The 14,319-nt window shown below is 61.9% G+C and overlaps 1 protein-coding gene across 7 annotated transcripts in view; it reads left to right on the forward strand.

Moving 5' to 3' along the window:
- The window catches only part of MAD1L1 (mitotic arrest deficient 1 like 1), a 331,750-nt gene that overhangs the window by 258,773 nt on the left and 58,658 nt on the right, over positions 1-14,319 (forward strand). The gene's annotated exons all lie outside the window — the stretch shown is intronic.

The raw sequence follows: 14,319 nt of genomic DNA on the forward strand, positions 1-14,319 counted from the left end.
CTCGTGTCAGGGTATAAAAGAATTCTCTCATGGTTTCTTCTGGTTTTCTGGTGGTTTCATTTTTTACACTTAAATCTGATCGATTTGGAATTTGGTTTTGGTTCTTTACAAGGTGGGAAGCGTGATACCTACCTGTTTTTTGGAAGAGGCTCTTCCTGGTACCCCTGGACCACTTATTGAAAGCCTGTCTTTTCCTCGCTGGTGTGAGGTCTGCCCCCTCGTGCGCTAGATGCCCACATGTCAGGTCACAGCCAGGTCTCCGTGACCTCCTGCCCCTGTGACTCTTCTTTATCAGGGTTTTCCTGGCAGCTCTTGTTCATTTTTCTATGAACTTTGGAATCAACACATCCAGCTCCCCCACCAGCCAGCCTAGAATGTGCTGGCTCTCGTGAGAAGGAAGACGGCTGCCTCCCGGACACACCCCCCCACGAGGACGTCGCTGCGTCTTTCTCTTTGTTGCGGTCCATGTCCCCCGCGGGCACAGCTCACAGATGTGTTCGCCCTGCACGTTTCCTGTCGAATCTGCTTCTCACTGTCGTGTATTCTTTGTTTCACCATCAGTGGGTCTTTCCTTGAGTGTCACGCACGCACACGGGGGGCCGCCGCTGAGGGTCGTAACCTCCTTGCGGTGCCGCATACGCCCTGCGCCCGGCTGCACTGGGCCTGGGGTCCAGGGGTCCCAGGGCCTCGCTGCCCCGGCCCGCCTTCCTCAATGTTGTATGTAAAACGAGACACGCAATGAAGGAAAAAGCCCAGCCCTCCCGCCCCCCGAGGCGGCGCCAGGCTGCTCCTGTTTATTGGAGCCGAGGACTGAAAAAGCCGGCACGCTGATGTGCGTCCGTGTGGAGAAATTTCCACAGGCGCTGATGGCTGTTGATTTTTTTATGCAACGAATGACGTGTCCTGAATATTAAGCCCCTTCTCGTCCCGTGGGCCTCGGGGATGCCAACTTCTCGCCTCCTTGCTGGGTGCCCCGGGGCCCGAGGGTGTCATCGGGCCTCAGAACCCAGACTGCAGGCCTGACCCCGAATTTGCAGACGGGTCCCCCTGAGCCGCTGAATTGGGCTCTTTTCGCCCTGGGACCCTCCGCCGTCTGGTCCGGCCCTGCTCCGCCACTGGCCGTACTCAACACACAAAAGGCTCGCGGCACAGCCAGCGGAGCCATCGCCGGCCTCGGGCCGCTGTCGCATGCGGTCACTTCAGCCTCTGCGCTCTCGGACTTGGCCATGATACCGCTCTTCACCCCCATGTGGTCCTTGCAAAGTGTCTAGATGAGAAAGCTAGGGACCCAGCTCTTTAAAAACCTGGAAATTAGGCCTGCTGAGAAAGGCCGTGTAACAGTCATCTTCAGGCAAGTCGAGCGTTCTTACCGCTGATCGTGGAGCGTCACAGCTGCAGCGAGGAGGGCGGCAGGGGCTGGGGCGCACCCGCTTCTGCCCGAGGGTCCCCTCGCTGACGTGAGCCCCGCCTTCCCTGGGCGGCGCCCTCGCACAGAGGCAGGGAGGTCCTTGCAGACGGAGGACAGCGCAGCCCCCAGAGCTCCACTCAGCCGCATGCGGCTGGGCAGCCCAGCATTGGGGCAGCTCTGCCCGGAGACCCCCTCGGTCTGTGCCAGACCGAGGCCCAGAGCCCCGCAGGGCAGTGCCAGGAGCAGACCTGTCCTCCTGACTCTGGACCCAGCGCTCCGCCTGCTACACCCAGCTCTTCTCAGAGGTTCCGTTCCATTCAGGGAGTTTCCGTGCAGAGGACTGGGATGGGAGACACAGAACCTGCTCGAGCTCTGGGTTCTTTCTCTTCGTGATTGTCCCCAAAGTTGCAGGACACGGGCCCTGCCCCACACGCCAGGTGTCGGCCCGTGGAGCGTTCGGCTTGCATGTGCCCCTTTAACACCCCATTACCCGCTTCTGGAGAGCCAGCACCCCGGATTTGCATCCCAGCCTGCTCCTGTCCCCTCGACACTGGATGGGGATCTGAAGTCCGTCATTGGGTCCCCTCTGGCCCACGTCCTCCTGCCGCGAGGGAGCCCACTCTCCTGTTCCGCTGGCTTTGCCCCAGCACCTCAGAGGGGCTGCGTCACCGGTCCCTGTGTAGACGCGCTAGGTATCAGCCTGGGGGTGGGCCATCACCTGGCCCCTCTCCTGGGGTTCATCTGCGCTCCCTGTGCCAGCTCCCTGACCATCTTCCGTGATCACATCTACTTGGACAAGATCCCACTATTCCACAAAGAATTCCTGGCAGGTGATACCATGATGCCTGCAAGAAACAGATCGCAGACGTTCTGACCGTCGGGGCTGATGTTGTGAGTGAAGCTGAGCTTCCTGGCAGCCCTAACAAGAAGGGAAGTCTGGCCAGTTGCACAGTCCCTCTTGTAGCGGGAGGTTTTGGGGAGAGACACTGGACCCTGACGGCGCTGTCTCAGGCGGGACCGCAGTGCGCCTCCACGGGTACCGTAGCTGAATCACGGAAGCGGCCTTGTTCTCCACGTGATCCAGCCATTCTGCTTCTGGGCATGTGCCCCGAGGAGCTGAAAGCAGGGTCTCAAGCGGATGTTTGCACACCCACGTCACAGCAGCCAAAAAGTGGAAGCCACCCAAGTGTCCATCGATGGGTGAGTGGATAAACAAAACGTGGTCCATCCACACAATGGAACATCACTCAGCCCTAAAAAGGAAGGAAACTCTGACCCCTGCTACCACATGGATGGACCTGGACGACATGATGCTCAGTGAAATAAGCCAGACACAAAGGACAGACACTGTGTGATTCCACTTCTGTGCGGTCCCTGGTGAGCCAGGGTCACAGAGATGGAGAGTAGGGGGGTGGGGACCAGGGGCTGGGGGAGGGGGAGGGGCAGTTAGTGTGTAATGGGGACAGAGTCTCAGTTTGGGAAATGGAAAATTCTGTGGACGGACGGTGGTGACGGCTCCACAACAGTGTGAAAGTACTTACTGCTGAACGATACATTTAAAAATGATTAAGATGGCAAGTTTTATTTTACCACAATTGAAAAAAAAAAATTTTTTTAAGGCTTTGTTTAACATCTTCTGATACAACTCAGAGGCCTGGCAGGAGAAACACAGTGCCCGCGCCCATGGCAAGGGCGCAGGCGCCGGGGCTGCTTGGCCCTCTCTCTGCCCTCACCGGCCAGATGCTCGCCCTTCACCAGCTGGTCCTGCGGCTGCCGGCCTGACCCACGAGGCCCCCCTCCGCCAGCTCCTACGGCTCAGGGTGGATTTAGGGTGCCCGCTGTCGTGTGCCGTCTGTAATAGGGAGATCATGACAGAGCTTCTGCTTAGCCGCCCATCTGAGCAGGGACACGGGTCACTCGGTCGGTAGGCTCAGAGGACGTTGCTCTGGAATGACGGGGGTGGGGTGGTGCCAGAAGCAGCGGCCTCCAGACTGGCCAGACGTACGACGAAGGCGTGTTCCTCCTCCTTCCCCTCCTCTTCCTCCCAAGAGGTGTGGCCCCGGGTGCCCGGGCGGTGGCTGGTGTCGGGGCCTTGCTCACAGCCCTGATGTGACAGCAGCTTAGGGAGAGGCTCAGCCTGTGGTCAGGAGCAGTGGGGGGCCCTGTTAGCCGGGAGCAGCTTGGCCAGCTGAACCAGGCCCCTTCCCCGGCTACACTGTCAGGGGTCAGGGCTGAGGAAGGTCTGGGCCTCTGTGGCCCGCCCCGCCCTGCCATCCCGGGATGGTGGCATTTTTGCTTTTTCCAGCTTCCGTGGGGCCTGGCCCACGCCACCTGGGTCATGCGGGAAGCAGAGGCGGGTGTGCAGCCCCACCTGGGGACGTGACGTCGCGCGGCTCCACTCACCTCTCAGGGCATTTCTCTGTCGCTGCGGAGGCACTGGCTGCCGGATGTCACCTGCCCTCCGGAGCAGTCTGGGAGCGTGAGGTTTACCCCCAGAGTGACCCCAGCCTCAGCTCAGCTGGACCCGTCCCGCCCCTCCTGGTGGTCGGGAGCACTGTGGGCGGCCGCTCCAGCTGCCGACGGCCCCAGCGCTCTCCTTGCCTATCCCTCCCGCCCCCGTCTTTGGAAACGTCACACTCCAGTAGAGCTCCCGGCCAGGCCCTGAGAGTCCAGGACGGGCCCCGAGATTCCTCACTGGGGTGGCCTCCCTCCAGGCCTTCCGCCGAGGGGGCTGCTGGCCGCAGGGGGACAAGCGGTGGCCTGGCTGGGCGAGGCCCTCCCCGGGCCCCGCTGTCCCTGGGGGGGGACACTGGCGGCAGCCACAGGACACAGCCTGCCAAGCTCACTTGTGCGTCCAGGGCCCACGTGGTGCCTCACGGCCGATGGTAGATAAACTCGCCCTGCCGTGGCCTCCGGCACGCGGTGGATGGAGCTGGGGAGACGGTCGCCTGGAGGGTGGTGTGAGAAGGGTCTCCCACGTGTGCTGGCCTGGCAGGCACGGCTCCCCACAGTGCCACCCTTCCTGGAGCTGCTGGGAGAGCCCCAGCGCACACTGCCGGTCTGGGGACTGGCAAGGCCCGGCAGCGCCCCCTCCCCAAGGCCAGCCCCGTCGGCGGCCGCAGTGGCCGGCCCCCCAGGGCTGGGCAGCATGCGCGTACGCAGGGACCTTCGCAGCCCTTCCTAGACCCTGACAGCCCACGCGTGTTTGTTAGTGAGGGGCCTCGGCCACAGGAGTGCCAGGTGCCCTGCTCCTGAATGAGGCCTCTGTGGTGGGGGACGAGGGGACACGAAGGGCGTGGGGGGTGCAGGGCATCGGCCCACGTGGTCACCGGCCCAGGGCAGGAGGCTTGCGGAGAGCCTGTGGCGAGAGGGCAGTCCCCAGGGGCCAGCCCCCATCACCCCTCCCTTGTGGCCCTCCCGCCTCCAGCCCTGGGCCCCTCCCCTCTTCGCCCCTCCCGTGACTGGTCCAGGGTGGCCGCGTGGGCCTCGGTTTCTCGGTCTTGGTGCCGGGGGTCTTAGGGGGGGTCCGGCCTGCGCTGTCACGTGGCGCCCCCGCCGGTCCCCAGGCTCTCCACCCGCGGTGAGCATACTGTCTGGGCAGGCCGGGCCGGCCCTGTGCCCCCGGCTTCAGAGCCGGGGAGCGTCCCTGTGAGCCACCGAGCAACGAGCGACCCCGGCCCATGGGGCGCGTAGGACGCGAGGCTGGTGCCTGAGGGACCTGCCCAAGGTCGCGGAGCCCTGGGCCTCGCGGAGGCTGGGGTGAGGCGGGGCCGGCCAGGGCTGTGCCCCCCCCACATGCGTGAGGTCCGGCCGGCCCTGCCCCTCCGACCCAGCGGGATCCCTGAAGCTCCCCTGCTTTTCTCCCTGAGCTGTCTTCCTTCAGCCGGGAGAGATGTTGATTTAGTTTTGAGGCCGGGTGATTTATAAATACGCGTGAGGCTCGGTGGCGGTGTTACTGGGCTTAACTCTCTGTGCACCTCTGTCTCCTGCTAGCAGGGTCTCTTAGTATTCGTGGCAGGTCCGCCCTGCCGGCAGCCCTCCCCTGGCCCGGGGCGGCCACAGTCCATCCACAGGGCACACGGGCTCCCGGGGGGTCTGCCCTCCGTCCAGGTCTCCCAGGTGCTAAGCTTGCAAGGTCCTTACAGATCAAGTTCACTGCCCTCACGCTTCAGCAGATGGAAACTGAGGCCCAGGAAGACAGAAGGCCCGGGCCACCAGCAGGTTAGGGGCAGGGCTTGAACACAGACAGGAGCGAGGCAGATGCCAGGGGACTCAGCCGTGGCCTGGACGCAGGGGGACATGTCCGTTCATCTGGGCTTGTGCGGAATCTGAGCTCGAGAAGGAGCCCCACTCGCCCGTGAGCGGAGGGCGGCGGGCCAGCTGCGGCCCCGGGGAGGAGCATTGCCGCACGCCCTGCTGTGCCCTGGGCGTGCGGGTCGCGGGGCCCAGCCCCTCGTGCGGGCTCCCCGAGGACCCGGCTCGGCTGGGGCGCGCGCAGGGGGAGCTGGACCGCGGGGGTCGTTCCTCCGCAGTCACTGACGGGGACGTCTCTCCGCCCCCTCGGCAAGTGGGACGTTTTTGTTTAGCCGGTAATTGCACCCGCACGTCAGAGGAAGGTTCAAAACTTTTCCTTTTGAGATTCTCGTCAGTGTCTCAACATTTCCTCAGCTGCAAATCAAACAAGGCAACAAATTTTTAGCAGAAGATTATAGCCATTTTCCCCCTTTCTTCCTCAAAGCTGTCACGCAGCAGCAGATTTCAGCACATTTGTTCGTGCTCTTCCGTCTGCTTCAGCGGCGCCAGCCCCCCAACGCACCCTTCACGGTGCCACGAACCCCCTGTGCCCACGGCCCTGCGTGCCCGGGGTGACGGCCGGCACCCCTTCCCCGGACCCAGGGAGCGGGAGGCCCTGGCCAGCCGGCCCTGTGACTCCCCCGTCCTGGTCACCAGCTGGGTCTCTGGTTTCTCAACCACAGGACCCTATGCAGTCATAACTGTCACCCACTCCTGCAAACGTTTACTTGACGTGCAGCGCCTGCCGCCCTAACCTTTGGGGGAGACAGGTGACGGGACAGAGTTTAAAGCGTCACAAGCTGGTAGGAGCTGTGGCTAAACGGAGCAGGGAGGGGGCGTGCTGGGGGCTCTGCGTTACTGCTGCCACATCACCGCCATCTCCTCTCAGTGGGTCCTCACAGGGCACTGGGGTCCCCTCACCAGTCTGGGGGGCGGGACAAAGCCCTGTCCTCACGGAGCCCCTGCCTGACGGGCTGCAGGCACCACGTCTCCCTCCTCTCCAAGGAAGGAAGGAGGCAGGGAGGAGGGGAGGAAGGAGTGGCGGGGAGGGCTTCCTTGCTCCGGGAGGGGCGGTGCAGAGAGCAGAGCCCCCGGTGGGCTGAACCTCGACCCCCTCTCACGCAGCCCGGCCACATGGTCCTGTTGGCTCCTGACCCCTGGCAGCCTCATCGGGCCTGTGTGAGGGAGGATGGGGTCTGGGTAGCACCCTTGCACCCCGAGGTGCCCGTGTCCGGTCCAGCCGGGCCGTGGGGACTGGTCCGCCCCGGCACTGGGGAACAGCATCTGGCCCTGTGGTCCGTTCTGCTTCTCCATTCCAGGCCCATCAGACTCCCGGGGAAACCAGCCGGCCTCAGGCCCCCTCGTCTGACCAAAGGGACTCTTCAGCCTTGGCTTCCTGAGCACGATCCAGATGGCAGGGTCTGTGGCAAACCCCAGCCCCTCAGGGCTGTCGCAGCCCACCCGGGGGGCGCCTCTGGAAGGCCCTGCTGGAAGTCCAGGCTGGCCCCAGGCGACACAGGCCTGAGGCGGGTGGGCTGGCCAGGCTCCGGCCAGGCCATTTTAGGGAGGGCAGCTGGTCAGAGCCAGGTGCCAAGACCTGCCCTGAGGACGGTGGTCTCGATAGCAAGTAGGGTCTCGGAGTGGAGTCCCAGGGCACAGTGGGGCCGCGCGGGAGCCCTTGCGCTGGCGGGGGTGTGAGAGCGGAAGCCGGGAAGCCGGGATCGACCAGCTCGGGAGCAGCACTCGAGGTGGGTTCCGCCCAGGCCTGCTGCTGCCGCAGGAGCCGCGGGGGCGTGGAGATGCGGCGGGCAGCGCCTGTGCCGCAGCGGTGGGGCCGGCACCCCCTGCAGGCCAGAGGCCGGCCGGCCCGGCCCGGCCCAGCACACGCTTCCTGCGGAGCCAAGCGCCTCTCCCCCGCTGGAGGCTGGGGCGGCGTGTGGAGGGAAGCCTGGAGCCGCGCCAGGCTCTCGGTAGCAGATGGAGCGTCCATGCACGTCCTACTGTTTGTTTTCCCTATTTTCTTTCATTTCTCTTTTTTTAAAACAGCTTTATTGAGATACCATTTACATACCACAGAACTCACCTTTGTGAAGCGTACAGTTAGTGGTTTTTCATACTTTCACAGATAATGAGCAACCATCACCGCACAATTTCAGAACATTTTTATCATCTCGAAAAGAAACCCTGTTCCCTTTAGCTGTCACCCCACCCTCCCCCATCCCCACTCCAGCCTTAAGCAGCCACCAGTCTGCTTTCGGTTTCTGTAGGTTTCCTTGTTCTGGACGTTTCATACGAATGGAGTCACATATGTGGTCTTTTGTGACTGGCTTCTTTCACTGAGCACAGTGTTTTCAAGGATCATTTGTGTTGTAGCAGGTGTCAGTGCCTCGTTCCTTTTCACGGCTGAGTAATATTCCATTGTGTGATGGACCACGCTGTGTCAGCACATTTGTCAGCTCTTGGACACTTGAGCGGTTATTGTGACTGATGCTGCTTTGAACATGTGTGTGCAAGTCTCTGTGTGGACGTGTGTTTTTATTCTTCCTGGGGGTGTACCTGGGCATAGAATTGCTGGTCACATGGTAACTCTGTGTCTAATTGTCTGCGGAGCTGTTTTCCACAAAGGCCTCCCCTCCCCGTCTTCCGTTGCCAGCAGCAATAGGAGGACAGTTTCTCCCTGCCTCGCTGAGACTGTCTGGCTTTGTCATTCTCGCCACCTCGGTGGGTGCAAAGTGACGTCTCATTGTGATTTTTATTTCCGTTCCCTTGATTACTAATGACATGGGCACTGAGCGTCTTTTTATGTGCTTATTGGACATTTGTATATCTTCCTTGGAGAAAGATTTATTCGGATGCTTTGCCCATTTTTACATAAGTTTGTTTTGGTTTTGCTTTTTTTTTCTGTTGTTGTTGCTGAGTTGTAAGAGTTCTTCATATGTTCTGGATACAAGTCTCTTATCAGATAAGTGACTTGCAGATATTTTCTCACGCTCTGTGGGTTGTCTTTTCACTTCCTTGATGATGTATGCTTAGAAGCACAACAGTTTTTCATTTTGAGGAAGTCCAGTTTGTCTACTTTTTCTTTTGTTCCTTGTTTCTAGTGTCACGTTGAAGAATCCAAGACCAACTCCAGTGCCGTGAAGCATTACGCCTGTATTTTCTTCCACGTGTTTCATAGCGTTGGCTCTTATGTTGAGGGTTTTTTATGAGGCCGTTTTCGTGTATGGTGTGAGGTTAGGATCCAGGTTGATGCTCTTGCATGCGGTGTCCAGTTAGTTGTCCAGCACCTTTTCCTGGTGGGTGGCCTTGGCACCCGTGTTGAGCATTGGCCAAGTGTAGAGGCAGGGGCTCTTCTGGACACTCGGCCTGTCCCTGTGCCGGCTCCGCTGTCTTGGCCGCCGTCGCCTGGTAGTAAGTTTGAGGGTCGGAGTGTGAGGCCCGGGGGCCGTGGACACCCTCACTCCCTGGGCAGAATGGCGTTAGCAGACCCCGTGCAGCTGTCCTGTCTCTGTCATGACCCGGGCTTGAGGCCGAGTCACAAAGGCCTGGGCCCGGGGGCTGCCACCCCCTTGGTGGGACCCTGGGGCCCCTGGGTCGGGGGTTGGGGCTCCGTCTCGCTCCTCGGGCGGTTCCTTAGTTACCTGCTGCCTTGTTACAGACACCCCACAACTTAGCGGCTTAAAGCAGCTGGCATCCTGTTTCTCGCGAGTGTCTGTCTGGTGGCTCTGCCGGTCTCTCCCGGGCTCTCGCACTGCTTCCAGCAGGTGGACCTGCTGGGCTGCCCCCCGCCCACCCCAGGCTGGAGACCCCATGCCTCCCTCCCTGCGGCCTGCATCCCAGGGAGCCCCCCCCCCGCCCCAGGCTGGAGGCCCCACGCCTCCCTCCCTGCGGCCTGCATCCCAGGGAGGCGCCACGGCACCTTCGCCTGCAGGCTGGGGCCTCACGCCCCACTTGGCCTGGAGACGGGCGAGCAGGGCCTTCGCGGGGGAGTTCTGGGGGCGGTGGGCACGATGCGGCCCTCTGCCCTTCACGCGCACGGCGTCCCAGCGCAGGCAGAGGGAGCGTGTTCGTCCGTCCCGGGGGTGGGGCTGCGGGTCTAATACCTCTGAGGCAGGAGCAGAGGCCCCGGCCCTCCGGCGGCGCCAGACGCTCACTTGGGCACCTGCAGGTTTCGCAGGCTTGTCACTTCCCCCAGTTCATCAGAGCTGCGAGCATTTCCCCCGTCTGGTTCGGTTTGGTTTGCTTTGGTTTGGTTTGGTTTGGTTAAGCCCTGCTGGTTCTCCCTTTGATCCTTAAATCCTCTCACCCACTGCAGTGTTTTCTTTCCTTCGTTCCAGTCAAGGGGAAGCCGGTGGTCAGAAACCGCGGTCTGGGGTGGGAGCGGTGGCTCCCCTTCCTGCCCGCGGGGTGTCTGGCGTTTCCACAGCAGCACCCTGCCCCCGACCCTGAGGTCCAGGCGCCGTCTGCCCCGATTCTCCCCACACCTGCTGGGCAGAATGACCCCGAGGCTCGACAGGTCCAGCGCCTCGGCAGGTCCAGCGCCTCGGCCAAGGGTCACTGGGGACCTTGGGGTCAGGCTCTGTGCCCAGCTCCCTGCCTGGGCCCTCCCGGGGCGTCAGCAGGTGAGTCCTGGGGAGGCAGGGAGGTGGGCATGAAGCCAGTGGTCAGCACGGCCAGACTGGGAGAGCCTGCGGCCTGGGGGGAAGGAGGGACCCTTGAATATCTGAGGTAAAGGAGAGGGGTGGAGCCCGGTGGATTCAGCCTGCCAGCCTGTTTCTGTTTTGCACGTTTAAATGGTTGACGACAAATGAGGAAGAGCAGCATTAGGGACACAGGAGGGGGCCGTGCAGGGCGGGGCTGTGTGTCCACGGTGCCCAGAGCTCCCTCCTTCCTTCCCCCCTCCCTCCTTCCTTCCCCCGCTCCTTCCTTCCCCCTCTCCCTCCTTCCTTCCCCCCTCCCTCCTTCCTTCTTTCCCTCCCTCCTTCCTTCCCCCCTCCCTCCTTCCTTCTCCCTCCCTCCTTCCTTCCCCCCTCCCTCCTTCCTTCCCCCTCTCCCTCCTTCCTTCCCCCCTCCCTCCTTCCTTCCTTCCCTCCCTCCTTCCTTCCCCCTCCCTCCTTCCTTCCCCCTCTCCCTCCTTCCTTCCCCCCTCCCTCCTTCCTTCCCCCTCCCTCCTTCCTTCCCCCCTCCCTCCTTCCTTCCCCCCTCCCTCCTTCCTTCCCCCCTCCCTCCTTCCTTCCCCCCCTCCCTCCTTCCTTCCCCCTCCCTTCCTTCCTCCCTCCTTCCTTCCCCCCTCCCTACATCCTTCCCTCCCTCCCTCCTTCCTTCCTCCACTCCCTCCTTCTTTCCCCCACTCCCTCCTTCCTTCCCCTCCCTCCTTCCTTCCCTCCCTCCCTCCTTCCCCCCTCCCTCCTTCCTTCCCCCACTCCCTCCTTCTTTCCCCCACTCCCTCCTTCCTTCCCCTCCCTCCTTCCTTCCCTCCCTCCCTCCTTCCCCCCTCCCTCCCTCCTTCCCCCCTCCCTCCCTCCTTCCCCCCTCCCTCCCTCCTTCCCCCCTCCCTCCTTCCTCCCCCCTCCCTCCTTCCTTCCCCCCTCCCTCCTTCCTTCCCCCCTCCCTCCTTCCTTCCCCCACTCCCTCCTTCCTTCCCCCCTCCTTCCTTCCCTCCCTCCCTCCTTCCCCCCTCCCTCCTTCCTTCCCCCCTCCCTCCTTCCTTCCCCCCTCCTTCCTTCCCCCACTCCCTCCTTCCCCCCTCCCTCCTTCCTTCCCCCTCCTTCCTTCCCCCCTCCCTCCTTCCTTCCCCCCTCCCTCCTTCCTTCCCCCCTCCCTCCTTCCTTCCCCCCTCCCTCCTTCCTTCCCCCACTCCCTCCTTCCTTCCCCCCTCCCTCCTTCCTTCCCTCCCTCCCTCCTTCCTTCCCCCTCCCTCCTTCCTTCCCCACTCCCTCCTTCCTTCCCCCCACTCCCTCCTTCCTTCCCCCCACTCCCTCCTTCCTTCCCCCCCTTCCTTCCCTCCCTCCCTCCTTCCTTCCCTCCCTCCCTCCTTCCTTCCCCCCTCCCTCCTTCCTTCCCCCCCCGCTCCCTCCTTCCTTCCCCCCTGCTCCCTCCTTCCTTCCCCCCGCTCCCTCCTTCCTTCCCCCCGCTCCCTCCTTCCTTCCCCCCCTCCCTCCTTCCTTCCCCATCAGCTGACCTGCTAGGACAGAGATGGTGTGACTAGCACCGCCTGACGCATGTGCTCTCCGGCCCTTTGCAGAACACATCTGCCCTCGTCCTCTCCCTGTACCCACCTGACCCCAGACCCACAGGGGACATGAGCTCCCGCAGCACCCGGCCCGCCTCCCATCTGCTGCAGGGCCCTCTGCCAGGGTGCACAGGGCAGATGGATTCCATACGCCTGGCTGTGTCTCCCGGAGTGTTAGAATCGGATGAAATAACGATCCCTTCCAACCCTGACAGTCTGTGGTTCACTCGGAGTTACAGGATGTCTCTTTATCCTTCGAGGTTTTTACAAGGTTCCCAGAAGCCTGTGAGGTGCCGGCTGCCAGCCTCTGCCTTCCCGCCAGGCTCTCTCCCCCTCTCCCGCCCGCTCTCTGCCTGCGGCAGGGAGGGGGTGTCTCCATGCGCCCCTCCCTCCCTTTTGGGGTCACTTTCGGGGGCTCTGAGCTGGCGGCTGGCCGAGGGCTGGCCGGCGGTGGCCACACAGCTTAGCTCCCGCGCTGGGACCGTTCCGCTGAGTGAAGTGTCCACCCCTGGCCTCCCTCCCGGGGGATTCGACGATCTGAGTGAAGGGTGCCATTTCTGCTGTTCCCCCTGGCAGAGCGAGCTGTGGGCAGAAGTCACAGGTGGGAGGTTGGGTCGTCCAGGAAGGAATCTCAGTATCGGGGCGGGAGGGAGATGTCCACTCAGCTGGCCCAGCGTCCCTTGTGAGAGGCGGGCGGGCCCGGGCCTGGGCCAGCAGCCCACTGCCCCTCAGCCCAGGACACTCCCGTGTCTCTCTCTCAGCACCGGGTGGGAGGGACGCCCAGGCCTTCCCCTTGCTGAGGCCCAGGCCCCCCTCAGCCCTTGCCCTGGGAGGCCCAGGGAGTGATGGCCAAAGAGGCGCGGGCTCTGCGCTGTCCTTCCCGCCCAGGGCTGAGCCATGGGGACAGCAGCTGGGCGAGCAGAGGTGCTGCCTCCTGAGTTTACTCGTCGGTGGTCTGTTTGCTGACCGCCTGGGCCTTTGCCATCTGTTGGGGTGACTCTTGGTGGCAAAACCTGATGCCAGTGAGCTTTGCGGGGCGGGGGGATTCACTGATGCTCACGCCTGGAAAGCTGAGGCAGAGCAGACCTGTGCCCAGAAGCACCCACGGACTCACTTGGTGCACATTCTGGAAACTTCGTATTGAGTAAAACACGGTGTACGTACGGGAAAGCGCACACGTCAGGAGTGAGCGTCACTCACCGACCGCACTCGGTCGCCAGCGTCCAGACCAGCACAGACCCGAGTCCCCTCCCAGCTCCGCCCTCGGCCCCGACCTCGGCCTGTGGTGTGTCAGCGGCCGCCCCGTGTCCGTCCGCCATGTCCGGCTGGTCTGTTCCGCTCTGTGTGTGAGGGTTGCCTACATCGTCCTGCGTGCAGACCTTCCCTCTCGCTGACGCACGGTCCTCCGTGGGGGACCCCCCACCCTGTGTGATTCGGGTGCGATGGGTCACGGTTCTGAGTTCCTGGCCTGGGACGTGCACTCGCTCACCCCAGGGTCCTGCCGAGGGTTTCCTCCACGTGGGTGCACCCTGCACCCTCCGAGAGCATGGGGTCTGCAGGCCCTGGACCCTCATCTGTTCAGTGTCGACTGGGCATCTCACTGCGGTTTTCACTGTTTCTTTGGTGAGTAATTTGAGCTACTTTTCACGTGTTATTGGCTCTTTGATATCTTCTTTTTGTGAAGTGTCCGTTCACATTTTTTTGTCCATTTTAAAAACTGAATTGTCTGATTTTTTCTTGTTCATTTGTATGGGTTCTTTGTATGTTGTGGATGTGAGTCCTTTGTCAGATTTATGTGTTTCATGTATCTCCCACTCTGGTGGTTCCCTTTTACTCTTTTGATAAATAGAAGTTCTCAGTTTTTATAAGTCCAGTTTATTTTTTTTTTTCACTTGTTTAGCCCGTTTTGAACCTTGTTTAAGAACCTTTGTCTACTCCCGGGTCACAAAGACGTCCCTATATTTTCTCCTAAAACCTTTGCGTGTAGATTTGCCGTCACTCAGGAGTGATGTTTGTGTGGTGTGAGGTCAAGGTCAAGGTCATCTGGGCATCCAGTTGACCCTGCAGCACGTACTGGGGAGACCATCCTTTCCCCACTGGCCCTTAGCACCTGCCTCGGTCACTGCAGATTTGTAACGTGCGGTGATGCCTTTCCCACAAGGTCGCCACAGCCGCCCTGGGCCCTGGGTTTTGCGTGTGGATTTCAGGCCGTTCAGCACCCACTGAATCAAATGCCTGCCCTGATGTCTGGCCCCCTTCACTCTCTGCCGGGCTGACCTTGTTCCGCCTTGGCTGGCGGGCTCCTACCAGCCGGGAGGGGAAGAGGTGGGATGTGTCCACAGACAGTTGAGGGTCTCGTCAACTTGGAGGGGAGCATAACCGGGTG

The sequence above is a fragment of the Balaenoptera physalus genome (assembly GCF_965194825.1).
Source record: "Balaenoptera physalus genome assembly, chromosome: 16".
NCBI classification, from domain to species: domain Eukaryota; kingdom Metazoa; phylum Chordata; class Mammalia; order Artiodactyla; family Balaenopteridae; genus Balaenoptera; species Balaenoptera physalus.